The sequence below is a fragment of the Jaculus jaculus genome, chromosome 13 (genome assembly GCF_020740685.1).
Source record: "Jaculus jaculus isolate mJacJac1 chromosome 13, mJacJac1.mat.Y.cur, whole genome shotgun sequence".
NCBI classification, from domain to species: Eukaryota; Metazoa; Chordata; class Mammalia; order Rodentia; family Dipodidae; genus Jaculus; species Jaculus jaculus.
This window is the reverse complement of record NC_059114.1, coordinates 47,067,663-47,082,748: the sequence shown is the minus strand read 5'-3', so window position 1 is coordinate 47,082,748 and position 15,086 is coordinate 47,067,663. Positions and strand designations below refer to the sequence as shown.

The 15,086-nt window shown below is 45.6% G+C and overlaps 1 pseudogene; it reads right to left on the bottom strand.

The window, feature by feature from the left end:
• Positions 1-1,307: 1,307 nt before the first annotated feature.
• Positions 1,308-13,674, bottom strand: LOC101599827 (annotated as a pseudogene).
• Positions 13,675-15,086: the final 1,412 nt, after the last annotated feature.

Genomic DNA, 15,086 nt, shown 5'->3' with positions numbered 1-15,086 from the left:
GCCTCCCGAGTGCTGGGAGATTTGGAAAAACCAAAGAAATTTGGAAAAACCAAACTTCTCCCAGCACCGGCTAGAGGTCTATTCTTTTTCTTTCTTTGTAGAACTAAGGATCAAACCCAGGATCTTATGGATGGGAGTCAAGCACTTCCACTGAGCTACACCCCCAGCCCTGGTCCCTCCACTGGAATGTAAGCTTGTTTGCAAAGCCTGCTGCTTGGGGATCAACTCTCCAGGCACCCATGTAAGGCTGTTTGTGGGCCAAACTTATGTTCAGTAAGCACAGACAACGTTCCACAGACACCTTTTCTGACCTCCACATACATGGCATGGGACATGCATGCCCATACATACACACACATGAATAAACAGACACACACATATATTTTAAAGGATTGGATGTTAGAACACTTAAGAAAAATCTAATAAAGTGCAGTGGTACAAGCAAAGACATGTGATTCCTGAGTTGGAGGCCAGATGGGGCTATGTAATAAAGTGCGCACCTTTAATCCCAGCACTCTGGGAGGTAGAGGTAGGAGGATCGTTATGAGTTCGAAGTCACCCTGAGATGACACAGTGAATTTCAGGTGAGCCTGAGCTACAGCATAACCCTACCTCAAAAAAACGAGAAAAAAAATTATTAAAAAAAAAAGAAGAAGAAGAAATGAAAAGGTCTAAGAAGTCTGGGAAATGCAAGTTCCAACATTCTAGCCTCTTGTGAACACTTCAAATTCACATTAGTTTATTAAGTTTCCAAAAGCCCAAACCCAAAAGTCTTTCACCAATACACACGACTGCCATTGTGAAAGTGTGCCATATATAAACACAGAGTGTTGCCTTTGGGATCAAAATAGAATTAATACTTTAGCTCAAGAAGGAGTGCTAAAAGTTCTTGGAATAGAAATCCTCCTGGGGTGTGTGATGAGATCCAGTAGCTGAAATGAAAATTGGGAGGAAGAGAAGGAAACAGAAAGGAGGAGGCATAAGAGATGCTCCAAGGAAAACGAGAATGAGGAAAAGGAAGGGGAAAGAAAGAAAATGGTGGTGAGGGGATAAAAGTGTAACTAAAAACCCCCTTTTGCCGGGCATGGTGGTGCATGCCTTTAAGCCCAGCACTCAGAGACAGAGGTAGGAGGATCGCAGAGAGTTCGAGGCCACACTGAGAGACTACGTAGAATTCCAGGTCAGCCTGTGCTAGATCAAGACCCTACCTCAAAAGACTAAAACCAAAAACAAACAAACAAAAAACCAACCCTTTGTAAATAACTTATAGGACAAAAAGAAACTGGAACTTTCCTAGGGGTGGAGGCGGGGTAGGAAGGGAATCCTGAAATCCTGGTGCTGCCTGAGGAGCGGTTAGGAGTGTTTCCTCTGCCAATTTCCGCAGCTGGAGCTCCGGATTATTTTCCAGCCTCAAGAAACCTCTGATTGAAGAGACTTCTTCTGTAACAAAGAGGAGCAATCAGGTAAACCAAATCTGCCACTTCTTAATTTAGTGTGCTTATTAAGTGCCTGACGTAGCAGCTGCCATTTTCCTTTTCTTTGTGAACAATAAGCTTTATGGAAGCATTTGGCCTCGTTTAGAAAAGGCAGAGGAGCCTGCGGAGTGGCGCACCCCTTTAGCCCCAGCACTCCGAAGGCAGAGATAGAAGGATTGCCATGAATTTGAGGCCACCCTGAGACTATACAGTGAATTCTCCGAGTCAGCCTGGACTAGAGACACCCTACCTCAAAATTTGGAAAAACCAAACTTCACTCACATCCTCTAAGTAGGCCTGTTCTGGCCCAGCCACAGACCCATATGTGCAGAAAAGGAGATTCTGAAGCCAGCCATGATGGCTCACACCTGTAACCCCAACACTCAGGAGGCCGAGACAGGAGGATTATCTCTAGTGCCAGGCCAGCTTGAGCTACACAGTGAGTTCTAAGCCAGTCTGGGCTACAGAGTAAAGCCTACTTTCAAAAGAAAAAGAAGTGCTGGGGCTGGAGAAATGACTTAGTGGTTAAGGCGCTTGCCTACAAAGCCAAAGGACCCAAGTTCGATTCCCCAGAACCCACATAAGCCAGATGTGCAAGGTACGTGCATCTGGAGTTCATTTGCAGTGGCTGGAGGCTCTGGCATGCCCACTTTCTCTCCCCCTCCCCTCCTATTTCTCAAATAAGGAAAAATTTAAAAATGTTTTTAAACTTAGAAAGAAAAGGAAGGGCTGCCAGGTGTGGTGGCACACCTGTTTAATCCCAGCACTTGGGAGGCAATTATAGGAGGATGGCCATGAGTTTGAAGCCAGCCTGAGACTACATAGTGAATTCCAGGACTGCCTGGAGTACAGTGAGACCCTACCTTGAAAAACAAAACAGGAAAAAAGGAAAAAAGAAAAAGAAAGAAAGAAAGAAGGAAAGGGGATAGAGATGGCTCAGCAGTTAAGATGCACTTCAGCCAAGGCAGGAATGAAACACTACTTAGAAAAATGAAAAGAAGGGCTGGAAAGAAAGCTTAGCAGCTAAGCTGCTTGCCTGTGAAGCCTATGGACCCAGGTTTGATTCCTCAGTACTCATGTGAGAGTGGGCCAGGTAGTTCTTTTAGGCAGTTACGGTGAATGGGCTCTTGAATGTTTAAAAACAAAAAACAAAAAACCTTGTGGTTGGTCAAGTTCAACCCCTGGAACTGGATGTCATGGCTGGCCTATTCCTGAGACAGCCCCCAGCCCTGACCAATCAGCTATCCCTCTGGCTCACCTGAGCTGGAAGGTAGGGCCCACCATCATAAGATTATAAATATATTTACAAAGGGTGTGCAAGCTCTCTCTGTGCTTCCTGGCTTCTCCTGAGCCGCCAGCTGCAGGTGAGTTTCCCTCAGCTTGGCCCCGGGCCCAGCAGGGCTGAGCAAGGGGAGACCCCCTATCCCTGACTCTCCACGTGGGCTCTTTTTTTTTTTTTTTTTTTTTTTCGAGGTAGGGTCTCACTCTGGCTCAGGCTGACCTGGAATTCACTATGTAGTCTCAGGGTGGCCTTGAACTCACAGCGATCCTCCTACCTCTGCCTCCCTAGTGCTGGGATTAAAGGCGTGCGCCACCACACCCAGCTAACGTGGGCTCTTTACCTCCTCCAGCTCCCCACATGGCAGGAGCTCTTTCAACTTTCTTTCCTCTCCAGGGTTTTTCCTGGCCCCCCCACATGGACTTTCAAGTCACATGTGTGTCTTTCTTTGGTTTTGTACTTCCCTCAATAAATATAATAATTTAATAATTATCCTTCTCACTCTTACTTTATTCAATTCTTTGATTTAATTTAGACACAGGGTTGGAGAGATGGCTTAGTGTTAAGGTGCTTGTTTGCAAAGCTTAAGGACTTAGGTTCAATCCCTAGAACCCACGCAAGCCAGTTGCCCATGGTGATGAATGCTTCTTGAGTTCATTTGCAATAGCTAGAGATCCTGGAGTGCCCACTCTCTCTCTCTCTCTATCTACCTCTTTCTCTCTCAAACAAATAAAATATTTTTTAAAAGAAAAGGATGGAGGGCCGGGGTGAAGAGATGGCTTAACACTTAAGCTCTTGCCTGTGAAGCCTAAGAACCCTGGTTCAAGGCTCAATTCCCCAATACCCATGTAAGCCAGTGCACAACATGGCCCATGCATCTGGAGATCGTTTGCAGTGGCTGGAGGCCCTGGTGTGCCCATTCTCTCTCTTTCTCTGTCACTATCAAATAAATAAAATAAAATAAAAAGTAAATCTTTTTAAAAAATTTTTTAAAAAGAAATTAAAAATGCTGGGCGTAGTGGCACATGATTTTAATCCCAGCACTCAGGAGGCAGAGGTAGGAGGATCACCGTGAGTTTGAGGCCACCCTGAGACTCCATAGTGAATTCCAGGTCAGCCTGGGATAGAGTGAGACCCTATCTCAAAAAAAAAAAAAAAAAAAAGAAAGAAAGAAAGAAAGGAAGGAAGGAAGAAAGAAAAAGATGGAAGGGAGCACTGGGGAGGGCAGGAAAGGAAAGAAAAAAAAAAGGGATATTTGATAGTCTGCAACTCTTGAGCATCTATTCACATTCTACCTCTCAAAGTGAGGAAGTCCTTTGTTATATCCCATTTCAGCCTTTTCCCTATGACCTTGTGTTTTGATTGCCTTTCTCTTTCCCAAGAAGAGAGTGATCTGATTGTCACAAATAGCATGCATAACACAATTTACAGTAAGCAATTTATCAGTGAACACAACTTGAGAAACCTTCTTTCCAGTTGGGGGATTAAGGCTGTTTTCTTTCTCTCTCTCTCTCTCTCTCTCTCTCTCTCTCTCTCTTTCTTTCTTTTAACTTGGTTTTTTGATGTAGGGTCTCTCTCTACCCCAGGCTGACCTGGAACTCACTATGTAGTCTCAGGCTGGCCTCCAACTCATGGCGATCCTCCTACCTCTGCACCCCCACCCCACCCCAAGTAGGAGCTGGGATTAGAAGCGTGCACCACCATGCCCAGCTCAAACTTTAGTTGTTTATGTTAAATCTAGTCAGATTTAAGAGGGATGGGCTGGAGAGATGCTTGTCGATAAAGTACTGGCTATGCAGATGTGAGGGCACAAGTTTAGAGCCTGCTCTGATCACCTATACCCACGTAAAAGCAGGGCACTGCTAAGCATGGTGGCGCACGCCTTGAATCCCCGCACTCAGGCGGCTGGGGTAGGAGGATCATAGTGAGTTTGAGGCCAGTCTGAAGCTACAAAGTGACTTCCAGGTCAGCCTGGGCTACAGTGAGACCCTGTCTTGAAAAAACACTCCCCACAAGAAAAGAAGGAAGGAAGGAGAGAGCGAGACCCTGGTTCGAGGCTCGATTTCCCCAGGACCCATATTAGCCAGATGCACAAGGGAGCACACACATCTGGAGTTCGTTTGCAGTGGCTGGATGCCCTGGCACACCCGTTCTCTCTCTCTCTCTAATTGCTTATTTTTCTCTGTCTGTCATCCTCAAATAAATAAATAAAAATTAAAATATTTTAAATAAAAGTGTGAGGTGGCTGGAGGGATGGCTTAGTGGTTAAGGCACTTGCCTGTGAATTTCAAAACTATCTTATCAGAACTAGTAATTACAGTAAACACTGGCAAGAAATAAGAATTTCAAAAGCATCCTTACTCTCACACCAGATGAATGTAAAAATATAGCAAAAATATGAGTTTAGTTTTAAATTTTAAAACTGGATGTACATGTTATAAAAGAAAGCAAAAAACATGAGCAATTTTTTTTTCTCTAGAATCCAGTTCAAAACTTGCATCCTATCTTCTTGTGATTCTTTCCTCACATTTAAGCCACCTACTACTAAATTGTGGCTATGATTCTTAAGTACAGGGTAAAATGCTATTAATTCAATGTGCTTAGGTAAGTCCCAGATACAACTTGAAGAAACTTTCCCACGTGAGCATAAAATGTGTCCTCACCTAAGTCCAAGGAGTTTAAAAAAATGAGAACAAAATATGTTGCTCTAAACTTTTTAAATTATGTAAACTTATTTACCTGGCATAGATGTTCCTATTTCCAGAAACCAATGTGTGTCGGTTGTCAATGGAAGGAACCAAATGTGCCAGACTTAACAGAGTGACAGGGAAGTTGTTTTGTTTGTATTGTCTTCACCTGATTTAAAGGTATACTTTCAGCTGAATGTAATATTATGAAACCATTACTCCAAAACTATGAGTTTGTCAGTAGCAAGTGCCTTTGGCTGCTGACTACCTCTCCAGTCTAAAAGTTCTTCTAAATTACAGATAAACAGAAATTCATGGAAGCCACTCAAGTGCAAAACAAGTCTATAATTTGATAAATCATTGTGGAATTATGTATGAAAGTATTTATGCTAATTTTTGGTTCTTACTGCCTTAGTAAGCAAGCTACTTTTAAAATTGAAATCTCTGGACCTATAATAGCCCTTTTAGTCTTTCTGCATTAAACTTCAAAGCATGAAGGAACCAGAATAACCCAGCAGTCACTGTGGCTTCTAACAGAACAAAGGAGTGACAAAGCACCATGACCTCTGAAAGTGTCCAATCTTTAAAATATGGGCTAATTAGAACTTTTAATGATGCCTCAAAGAACATTGTTACTGTTTTAAACATATTTAAAAAAAAATAAAGTGTCATGTCTCTTTCATTTCTTGAGATCACCACCAAAGAAAACAAACTATAATGACAAAATTCAACCACACTCACATACTGCTATCAATGAACAGAACATGTACAGTAATGATCTGGCAACTTGCTTTTTTTTTTTTTTTTTTTTTTTGGTTTTTCGAGGTAGGGTCTCACTCTAGCCCAGGCTGACCTAGAATTCACTATGTAGTCTCAGGGTGGCCTTGAATTCACAGCGATCCTCCTACCTCTGCCTCCCGAGTGCTGGGATTAAAGGCATGTGCCACCATGTCCGGCTCACAACTTGCTATTTTAAATAGGTGCTGTTATTTTAAAATCAGGTCAAAATAGGGTGTACATTTTAAAAATAATGCTATCACAAAACATACTTCAAGCCGTTTAACATATCCTGCTTGTACAATTCATGTCTGTCAAGTAAATCAACTCTATATTCCAGACAGTTTAAATAAAGCATCTGTAGAAAGTGCACAATCAATAAAACAGTAAACTTAAAAGTTCTGGAAGAATATAAAAATAGCTACAATTTTAGGTTAAAAATTCCCAGGAGTTTCCCTCCTATGTACATGTATCTTATAAAAAAAATGTCTTGGGCCGGGCGTGGTGGCGCACGCCTTTAATCCCAGCACTCGGGAGGCAGAGGTAAGAGGATCGCCATGAGTTCGAGGCCACCCTGAGACTACATAGTGAATTCCAGGTCAGCCTGAGCCAGAGTGAGACCCTGCCTCGAAAAACCAAAAAAAAAAAAAAAAAAAAATGTCTTGGGGCTGGAGAGATGGCTTAGTGGTTAAGCACTTGCCTGTGAAGCCTAAGGACCCCGGTTTGAGGCTCGATTCCCCAGGACCCACGTTAGCCAGATGCACAAGGGGACGCCCGCGTCTGGAGTTCGTTTGCAGTGGCTGGAGGCCCTGGAGCATCCACTCTCTCTATCTGCCGCTTTCTCTCTCTGTCTGTCACTCTCAAATAAATAAATAAAAAGTAAAAATAAATTTAAAAAAAATGTCTTATATATAGAGGACAACAGACTTTTAACTGGTAAAGTACACAGAGTCCAGTGCCTCTATTTTGTTGGAGGGTTTTGTCGAGGAATATGCCCATGAGTGGGGATGTGTAAACCAAAGAATCAACACTACGTCTGTTAACGTGACCCAAATGTTCTTCCCGCCTACCAGTCATTTTGTTCCCTTTCTGTTTTAACCATGGAGAAGTCATTTATGAGCCCAGGTTCTTAGCTATTTTCTCCTCCCTGAAATCATTGATTATCCTGCCCTCATCATCCCTGTTGAGGGTTTTTCTGTTTTGGGAAAGAAGGTCTCAGTTCACCTTGCTGACAATCAAAACGTTAGAGACCCCATCTTGAGCATCTCCGTTGGGTCTCTGTCGCACAGCCAGGGGAGGCAGCGGCTGCCCAGAGACGTCGCGACGTCCTGTTTCACCCAGAGGCTCCAGTTCTGGACGTGCAGAGACTTTGGGAGTCCAGCACCAGGCGGGGGCGGGGTGGAGCTGGGCTCTTCCAACAGACGCATCTGTATTAACTGCTTCCACCCGATGGCTCCTTTTCATTCTCAGTTTCTTAGTTTTCTTTTACAGTTATCTGATTCTGGTGATCGCTGGTCTGTCTCGTCTTCATCCTACACCTGCTGTGTTAATGCGTCTTTGTAATTGTCTACAATGTCAAATTCAGCATCTTTGTGGCTACTGTCGCTAGCCTGTTGGTGTTTCTATTGCCCAGGCTCCACTTCATGTCTTAGGAGACAGTTATCACTATCTTTCTCCACAGTTTGCTTCTGTTTCCTCATTCGCGTGTTTTTCCATTCTCAATGAGTACAGCTGCTATTGGCTGGAAAAGATTAGCAATAAGCGTTCCAGGGTCCAACTCAGCCTGATCGCTGGTTCCACCACATTCAGTCGGATCTTGCTGTCTTCGTTCCTTTTCTTCCCTTGTTTTTTGCACTCGCTCCGCCCTTTCTCGCTTCTCCTGTTCCTCAAGAGCGCGTGTTCCATGGCGCTTTTTGGATGCGTTCACCCAAGGCATCAAAGTCTTTTGCAATGATACGTAGTAGTCAAAAAAGGCCTTTTCTGATGGGTTTGTCAATTTTCTTTCCATATCCCAAGACTTCTGAACAAGGTTCTGACACAGGCACTTGTGTTCCTTGACCAGCTTTTCCAGCCAGACACCCAATCACGTCAGCTTCTCCCAAAGCGCCTTCCTCGCCTCGCCGACTGGCCAGCCTCCGCGGATTCCCTCGCGGGGCTGTTTACCAGCGTTACCGAGGCCGTCCGCCGCGCTGCCACCTCTGTGGCCGGCTCGCGCCACCGCCTGCGCACGTTGCAGCAGAGGCCACGAGAGCCAACAGGCCAGGCCGCCTCCGCCTCCGCCTCCGCCTCCGCCGCCGCCACCGAGCCCGCAGCGGGATGCGCCGCTCTCCCGCAGCCAGCGATCGCGGCGCCCGCCCCGCCGCGCCACCCCGAGGGGCAGGCCAGGGGCTCCGGCTGGCAGGCGGGCAAAGGCCACCAGGGCGAGGACCGAGGCCCCGCTGCCCGCGCGCCGCCCTCCGCCCCACCGGCCCACCGCAGCGGCCAGAGCGGGCTGGCTGTTTGTTTTTCGAGGTAGGGTCTCACTCTAGCCGAGGCTGACCTGGAATGGAATTCACTGCGTAGTCTCAGGGTGGCCTTGAACTCAAGGCAATCCTCCCCTCTACCTCCAGAGTGCTGGGATTAAAGGCATGCGCCAACACTCACAGCTTTAGTTCTTTCTTTATTTTTTTAAATTATTTATTGATTTATTTATTTGACAGCGACAGACACAGAGAGAAAGACAGATAGAGGGAGGGAGAGAGAGAGAATGGGCGTGCCAGGGCTTCCAGCCTCTGCAAATGAACTCCAGACGCGTGCGCCCCCTTGTGCATCTGGCTAACGTGGGTCCTGGGGAACCGAGCCTCGAACCGGGGTCTTTCGGCTTCACAGGCAAGCGCTTAACCGCTAAGCCATCTCTCCAGCCCAGTTCTTTATTTTTTTGAGGCAAGGTCTCACTCTAGCCCAGGCTGACCTGGAATTCACTGCGTAGTCTCAGGGTGGCCTTGAACTCAAGGCAATCCTCCCCTCTACCTCCAGAGTGCTGGAATTAAAGGCATGCGCCAACACTCACAGCTTTAGTTCTTTATTTTTTTGAGGCAAGGTCTCACTCTAGCCTTGGTTACGACTTGTGTTGCAGTCAGGTTCACATTTCTGGCAGAAATCACCCAACCAAGACCAGCTTGGGGTGGGGGTGTCGGGTATTTTGGCTTACTGCGGACTCAAGGGGAAGCTCCACGATGGCAGGGAAAACAATGGCATGAGCAAAGGGTGGACATCACCCTTTGGCCAGCGTCAGGTGGACAACAACAGGAATGTGTGCCAAACGTTGGCAAGGGGAAACTGGCTACAACACCCATAAGCCCGCCTCCAACAATACTCTGCCTCCAGAAGGCGTTAATTCCCAAATCTCCATTAGCTGGGGATCTAGCATTCCATACACCTAAGTTTATGGGGGACACCTGAGCCAAACCACCACAACCTGGAACACACTCTGTAGCCTCAGGCTGGCCTTGAACTCCTAGCAGTCCTCCTACCTCAGGTTCCTGAGTGCTGGGATTAAAGGTATGCACCACCAAGCCTGGTTTAATTTACTTTAACTTTATTAACTATGTATTTGCCAGCACAGAAAGAGAGTAAGCATGGGTGCACCAGGGTCTGTTGTCACTGCAAACCACCTTCAGAGGTATGTGTTACTTTATGGATCTAGGTACTGGCAAATTGAACCTGGGCCAGCACGCTTTACAAACAAGCACCTTTAATCACTGTGCCATCTCCCCAGCCCAATATTTTTATTTTTATTTTTATTCGCCTATTTATTTGGTTTTTTGAGATAAGGTTTCACTCTAGCCCAGGCTGACCTGGAAGTCACTATGTACTCTCAGGGTGGCCTCAAAACTCATGGTGATCCTCCTGCCTCTGTCTCCCAAGTGCTGGGATTAAAGGCGTGTGCCACCACACCTGACTCCAATATATATATGTAAAAACAAAGAGCATTTATTCTACCGAATCAGCCAGCATACAAAATGGTGACCCCAAGAGGAGCACGCAGGCTCCTTTTAAGCACAACTAGGGAATTCCCAGGCGGGTTGGGTAATCTTCTGACATGATTGGCTAGGCAAGAAGCAGTTACAGTTGTCTCTGACTACTTGGGGCAAAAGCACGTGAAAGGGACATGTTTGGGCATGTTTGGAATCCATTATTTTTAATTTATTATTATTATTATTTTTTTTTTTTGGCAGGGTCTCAACTCTAGCCCACGGTGACTCTGTAGCCCAGGTTGTTCTCAAACTTGTACTGATCCTTCTGTCTCAGCCTTTCAAATGCTAGGATTATGTGTGTGAGCCACCATAGCTTGCTTAGTTTTCTTTTTAATTTTTATTTTTTATTTATATTCACAAGCAGAAAGAGAGACAGAATGGGTACACCAGGGCCTCCTGCCATTGCAAATGAACTCCACATACATGTGCATCTGGCTTTATGTGGGTAGTGAGGAATTGAAACCAGGCTGTCAGGCTTTGCAAGCAAGCACCTTTAACTGCTGAGCCATCTTCCCAGCTGCTGCTTAATTTTTTTATTTTTAGCTAGCCATGGTGAACCACACATACCTGTAACCATAGAACTCTTGGGTTTTTTTTTTTTAATTTTTATTTATTTATTTGAGAGTGACAGACTGAGAGAGAAAGAGGCAGATAGAGAGAGAGAAAATGGGTGTGCCAGGGCCTCCAGCCACTGCAAGCAAACTCCAGATGCGTGTGCCCCCTTGTGTATCTGGCTAACGTGGGTCCTGGGGAATCGAGCCTCGAACCGGAGTCTTTAAGCTTCACAGGCAAGCGCTTAACCGCTAAATCATTTCTCTAGCCCTGCTTTTTGTTTTGTTTTGTTTTTGTTTTTCAAGGTAAGGTCTCACTCTAGCCCAGGCTGACCTGGAATTCACTATGGAGTCCCAGGGTTGGCCTTGAACTCAAGGTGATCCTCCTACATCTGCCTCCAGAGTGCTGGGATTAAAGGTGTGCGCCACCATACCTGGCATGGGGCAAGGATTTTAAGGCCAACATTTACTTTAAAGAAGAAACCTGGAAAAAAAGGAATAGCCAGGAAGAGAATAAGAGACAACAAGATAAGAAGACTCAGCATAAACAAGCAAGGTAAAAATAGCTTCCCAGCACTGTCCTTTTAAAATTACTTTCTATATTTGAGCCTAAGTGACAAGTGAAATCTCCTCTGTAATTTCCCATGTGTTCAGTTTAATGAATTTCCGGCAAATGGTTTCAGTATTAGAAGGCCAATTTGAACTTGGTGGGAGTGAGGGGGATGATGAGAAAATGAGGGGTATTAAAATAGACTAACACATTGAGTCTAGCAACCAAATGAAGAGGGGATTGGAGACATGTGTGGAGGAAGCCAAGTCCTGGGATTTGAGCATCTCCCAATTGCTATGGCTGACGTCATCCCCTATGTGCCCTAGACAGAGCCAGAATCCTGGGCTGCCTTTCAACATTTTTTTTCTTTTTGGTTTTTCAAGGTATGGTCACACTCTAGCTCAGGCTGACCTGGAGTTTACTATGTAGTCTCAGGGTGGCTTTGAACTCATGGTGCTCCTCCTACCTCTGCTTCCCAAGTGCTGGTATTAAAAGTGCATGCACCACTGTGCCTGGCCTCAAGAGAAAAAGGCAGATGGAGAGAAAGAATGGGTGCACCACTGCAAATGAATTCCAGGCACATATACCACCTTGTGCATTTGGCTTACGTGGGTCCTAGGGAATCAACCAGGGGCCTTTGGCTTTACAGGCAGGTGCTTTAACCTCTAAGCCATATCCCCAGCCCCCTTTCAATTATACTTTGGCTTATATTGCCTTGCATCTGAAGAGCTGTGTTTATTTAGGTAGAGTTCATTGTCATAATAATTTAAGCATTGGAGCACTTTAGGTCCCACATGCCTTCACACAGCTGGTACACCACAAACGTTGACTCAGCAGAGTCAGGAAATAGAAGGATAGGAATGTTTGTCACTCTTCCAGTCCCTGGTGCTGCTCACCCAAATGTTTGATCTTTTCCCATAGAGTGGAGAGGAAGCTCTGAGAAGACAGGGAACCCATTAACACAATCCTTTCTTAACCTTAAAAGTGCAAATAACCAAGAGTTGGGAAGATGGGTTAGAATTAATGGCAGTTGCTTGCAAAGCCTGCTGATTTGGGATTCAATTCCCCAGGCACCCACATAAAGCTGGAGGGGCTTTATTCATCTAAAATATACAATTCATAAATAAAATATTTTATTTTATTTTTTTAGAGAGACAGAGGGACAGAGAGAATTGGTGTGCCAGGACTTCAGCCACTGCAAACTCCAGATGCTTGCACCACCTAGTGTGCATGTGCAACCGTGCGCTTGCCTCTCCTTAGTGCATCTGTCTTAAGTGGGATCTGGAGAGTTAAACATGGGTCCTTAGGCTGCGTAGGCAAGTGCCTTAACTGCTGAGCCGTCTGTCCAAACCCGGTTAAAGGAGCTTGCTTAAAAGCCTGACAGCCTGAGTTCAAGTCCCCAGTAACCACGCAAAGCCAGAGATGCACAAAGTGGTACATGCATCTGGAGTTCATTTGCAGGAACAAGAGGCCCTGGTGTGTTCATTTTCTCTGTCTTCCTATCCCTCCCTCCCTCCCTCCCTCTCTCTCTCTCTCTCTCTCTCTCTCTGTGCTTGCAAATAAATAACAATAAAATATTTGGAGGGGGCTGGAGAGATGGCTTAGCGGTTAAGGTGTTTGCCTGCAAAGTCAAAGGATCCCAGTCTGACTCTCCAGGACCCAGGTAAGCCAGATGCATAAGGGGGCGAGTGCATTGGAGTTCGTTTACAGTGTTTAGAGGCCCTAAAGTGCCCATTCTCTCTCTCTCTTTCTCTCTCTGCCTCTTTCTCTCTCTGTCTGTTGCTCTCAAATAAATAAATAAATAAATAAATAAATAAATAAATAAATAAATTTAGAAAATATTTATTTATTTAAAAGAGAGAAAGAGGCAGAGAGAGAGAGAGAATGGGCGCGCCAGGGCCTTCAGCCACTGCAAACAAACTCCAGACGCGTGCGCCCCCTTGTACATCTGGCTAACGTGGGTCCTGGGGAATCGAGCCTTGAACCGGGGTCCTTAGGCTTCACAGGCAAGCGCTTAACCGCTAAGCCATCTCTCCAGCCCTAAATAAATATTTATAAATAATGATAATAAAATGTTCTTTAAAAATAAAATTCTTGGCACAGCGCAATACCGGCGGCACGAGACGCTCAGTCTGTGGCGGCTTCCCCGGCGGAAGGGCCCGGCGAGCACGCAGCAGGCGGCTGGAAGGAGAGGTTGCTCGACGCTCGTCGGTGGTCCCGGGCGCCGGTCTGGCTTCTGTCCGCCGCGGCCGCCCTGCGGGGAGGAGGGCCCAGGCAGCCCGGCCTGGGTCACCGCCTTCGTGAAGCAGCTTCTCCGGATGCACTGGCTCGACGGCCATCGCGGGCGGTCAGCTCCTGTCCTTCCAGCACCTCGGCGTGCTGAGTGGGGAAGTAGCTTTCCTCAAGTTTTTGATCCATTATTTCTTTCTCCTGGAGGTCCTAAATGTATTCATCCGATGTATCATTTTGCAAGATATGTTGCAATAAAATATACTAAGACTAACTCTAAAAACTATTGGTTAAGCAAGTACAAATTTGAGATCAGAATGTGTGGGACTGCAACATCCAACTTACAAAATGGAATCTTGTGATGACCAAAGTTAAAAACAAGAGGAAATTCCAAAAGGTTCATCCTTGTGGACTTTAGTGAATGGAACACTCACGCTTTTGGAAAAGGAGAGAGAAGTTGTTAGTTCAGTCCTTAGTCTTGTTAACCAATATGCTTTAGATGGAACTGGCATTGTTATTAATATTCCAAGGCTCCTACTAGACCACATTGAGAAACAAATGTGTCAGTTGCAGATTGGAAATGTTTATGAGGCTGAAAAATTGACCTCTTAACAGTCATTCAGTTGTTAAACGACGTCTTGAAAATAATGATGTATGAATGCTGTAAAGCTGACCAAGCAAGACTGACAAGAGACCTTCACTACCTTGAAAAAGAAACCAGTTTTCAGAAGGAAAGATTGTCAGCTCTGAAGCATTTGAGGCATAAAATAAAAGAAGATTTCACTGCTATAAGACATTCTGTTGTTGAAAAGCAAGGAGCATGGCTAGGAAAGAATTTCTTGGTCTCTCTCCTTTCAGTCTAGTAAAGGTTGGACTCCAGTAAGTAATGTGGACCTGTCTCTTGGAGAAGAGTTTATCATTTGGCTGTGTGTTGGTTCTGAAAGGCCCAGGCATGAACCTAGTAGAACTTCCTGAGCCTAACTAAAGTTTGCCGACCTGTCTCTGGCCAGCTAGGACTCAGCAAGACACCTAACGGCTTCTGGCCTGCCACCTCCCTGTGGCAATTGTAATTACCATTTCAATAGTTACAGTTTACTATTGGCCCTTACCTCCCCCTCCCCCCCCCTTTCTAAAATCCCCACCTTTGTCCCCAACATTATATAGGCTCATAGAAATAAAGCAAGTTTTTTGTGAGTTCCTGCTTCGGAAAAGACTCCCAACTCAGTGTGGTTTTTCTCCAGTGGCTAGGAGAGGTTTCTGACTCGTCCTACGCTCATCTTCCTCCTCAACCCCTTGGGAGGAACCAGCAGGCCTGGTCCTTCCACAGCACTATCTACCTGCCCGGGGAGGAGCCCGGCATCTGGCACCTAATGTGCGGCTCTGGGAACCCCACAGACTAGTTAGTACCCCCGTGAGAGGCCGTGGTGGAGGAGGTAATCGGTGTACATGTGCGGGTGAGCATACCCTCATGAGTTGTAAGACAGTCTTCATATTTAATGCGCTAAACTTTGTTTCTATAACT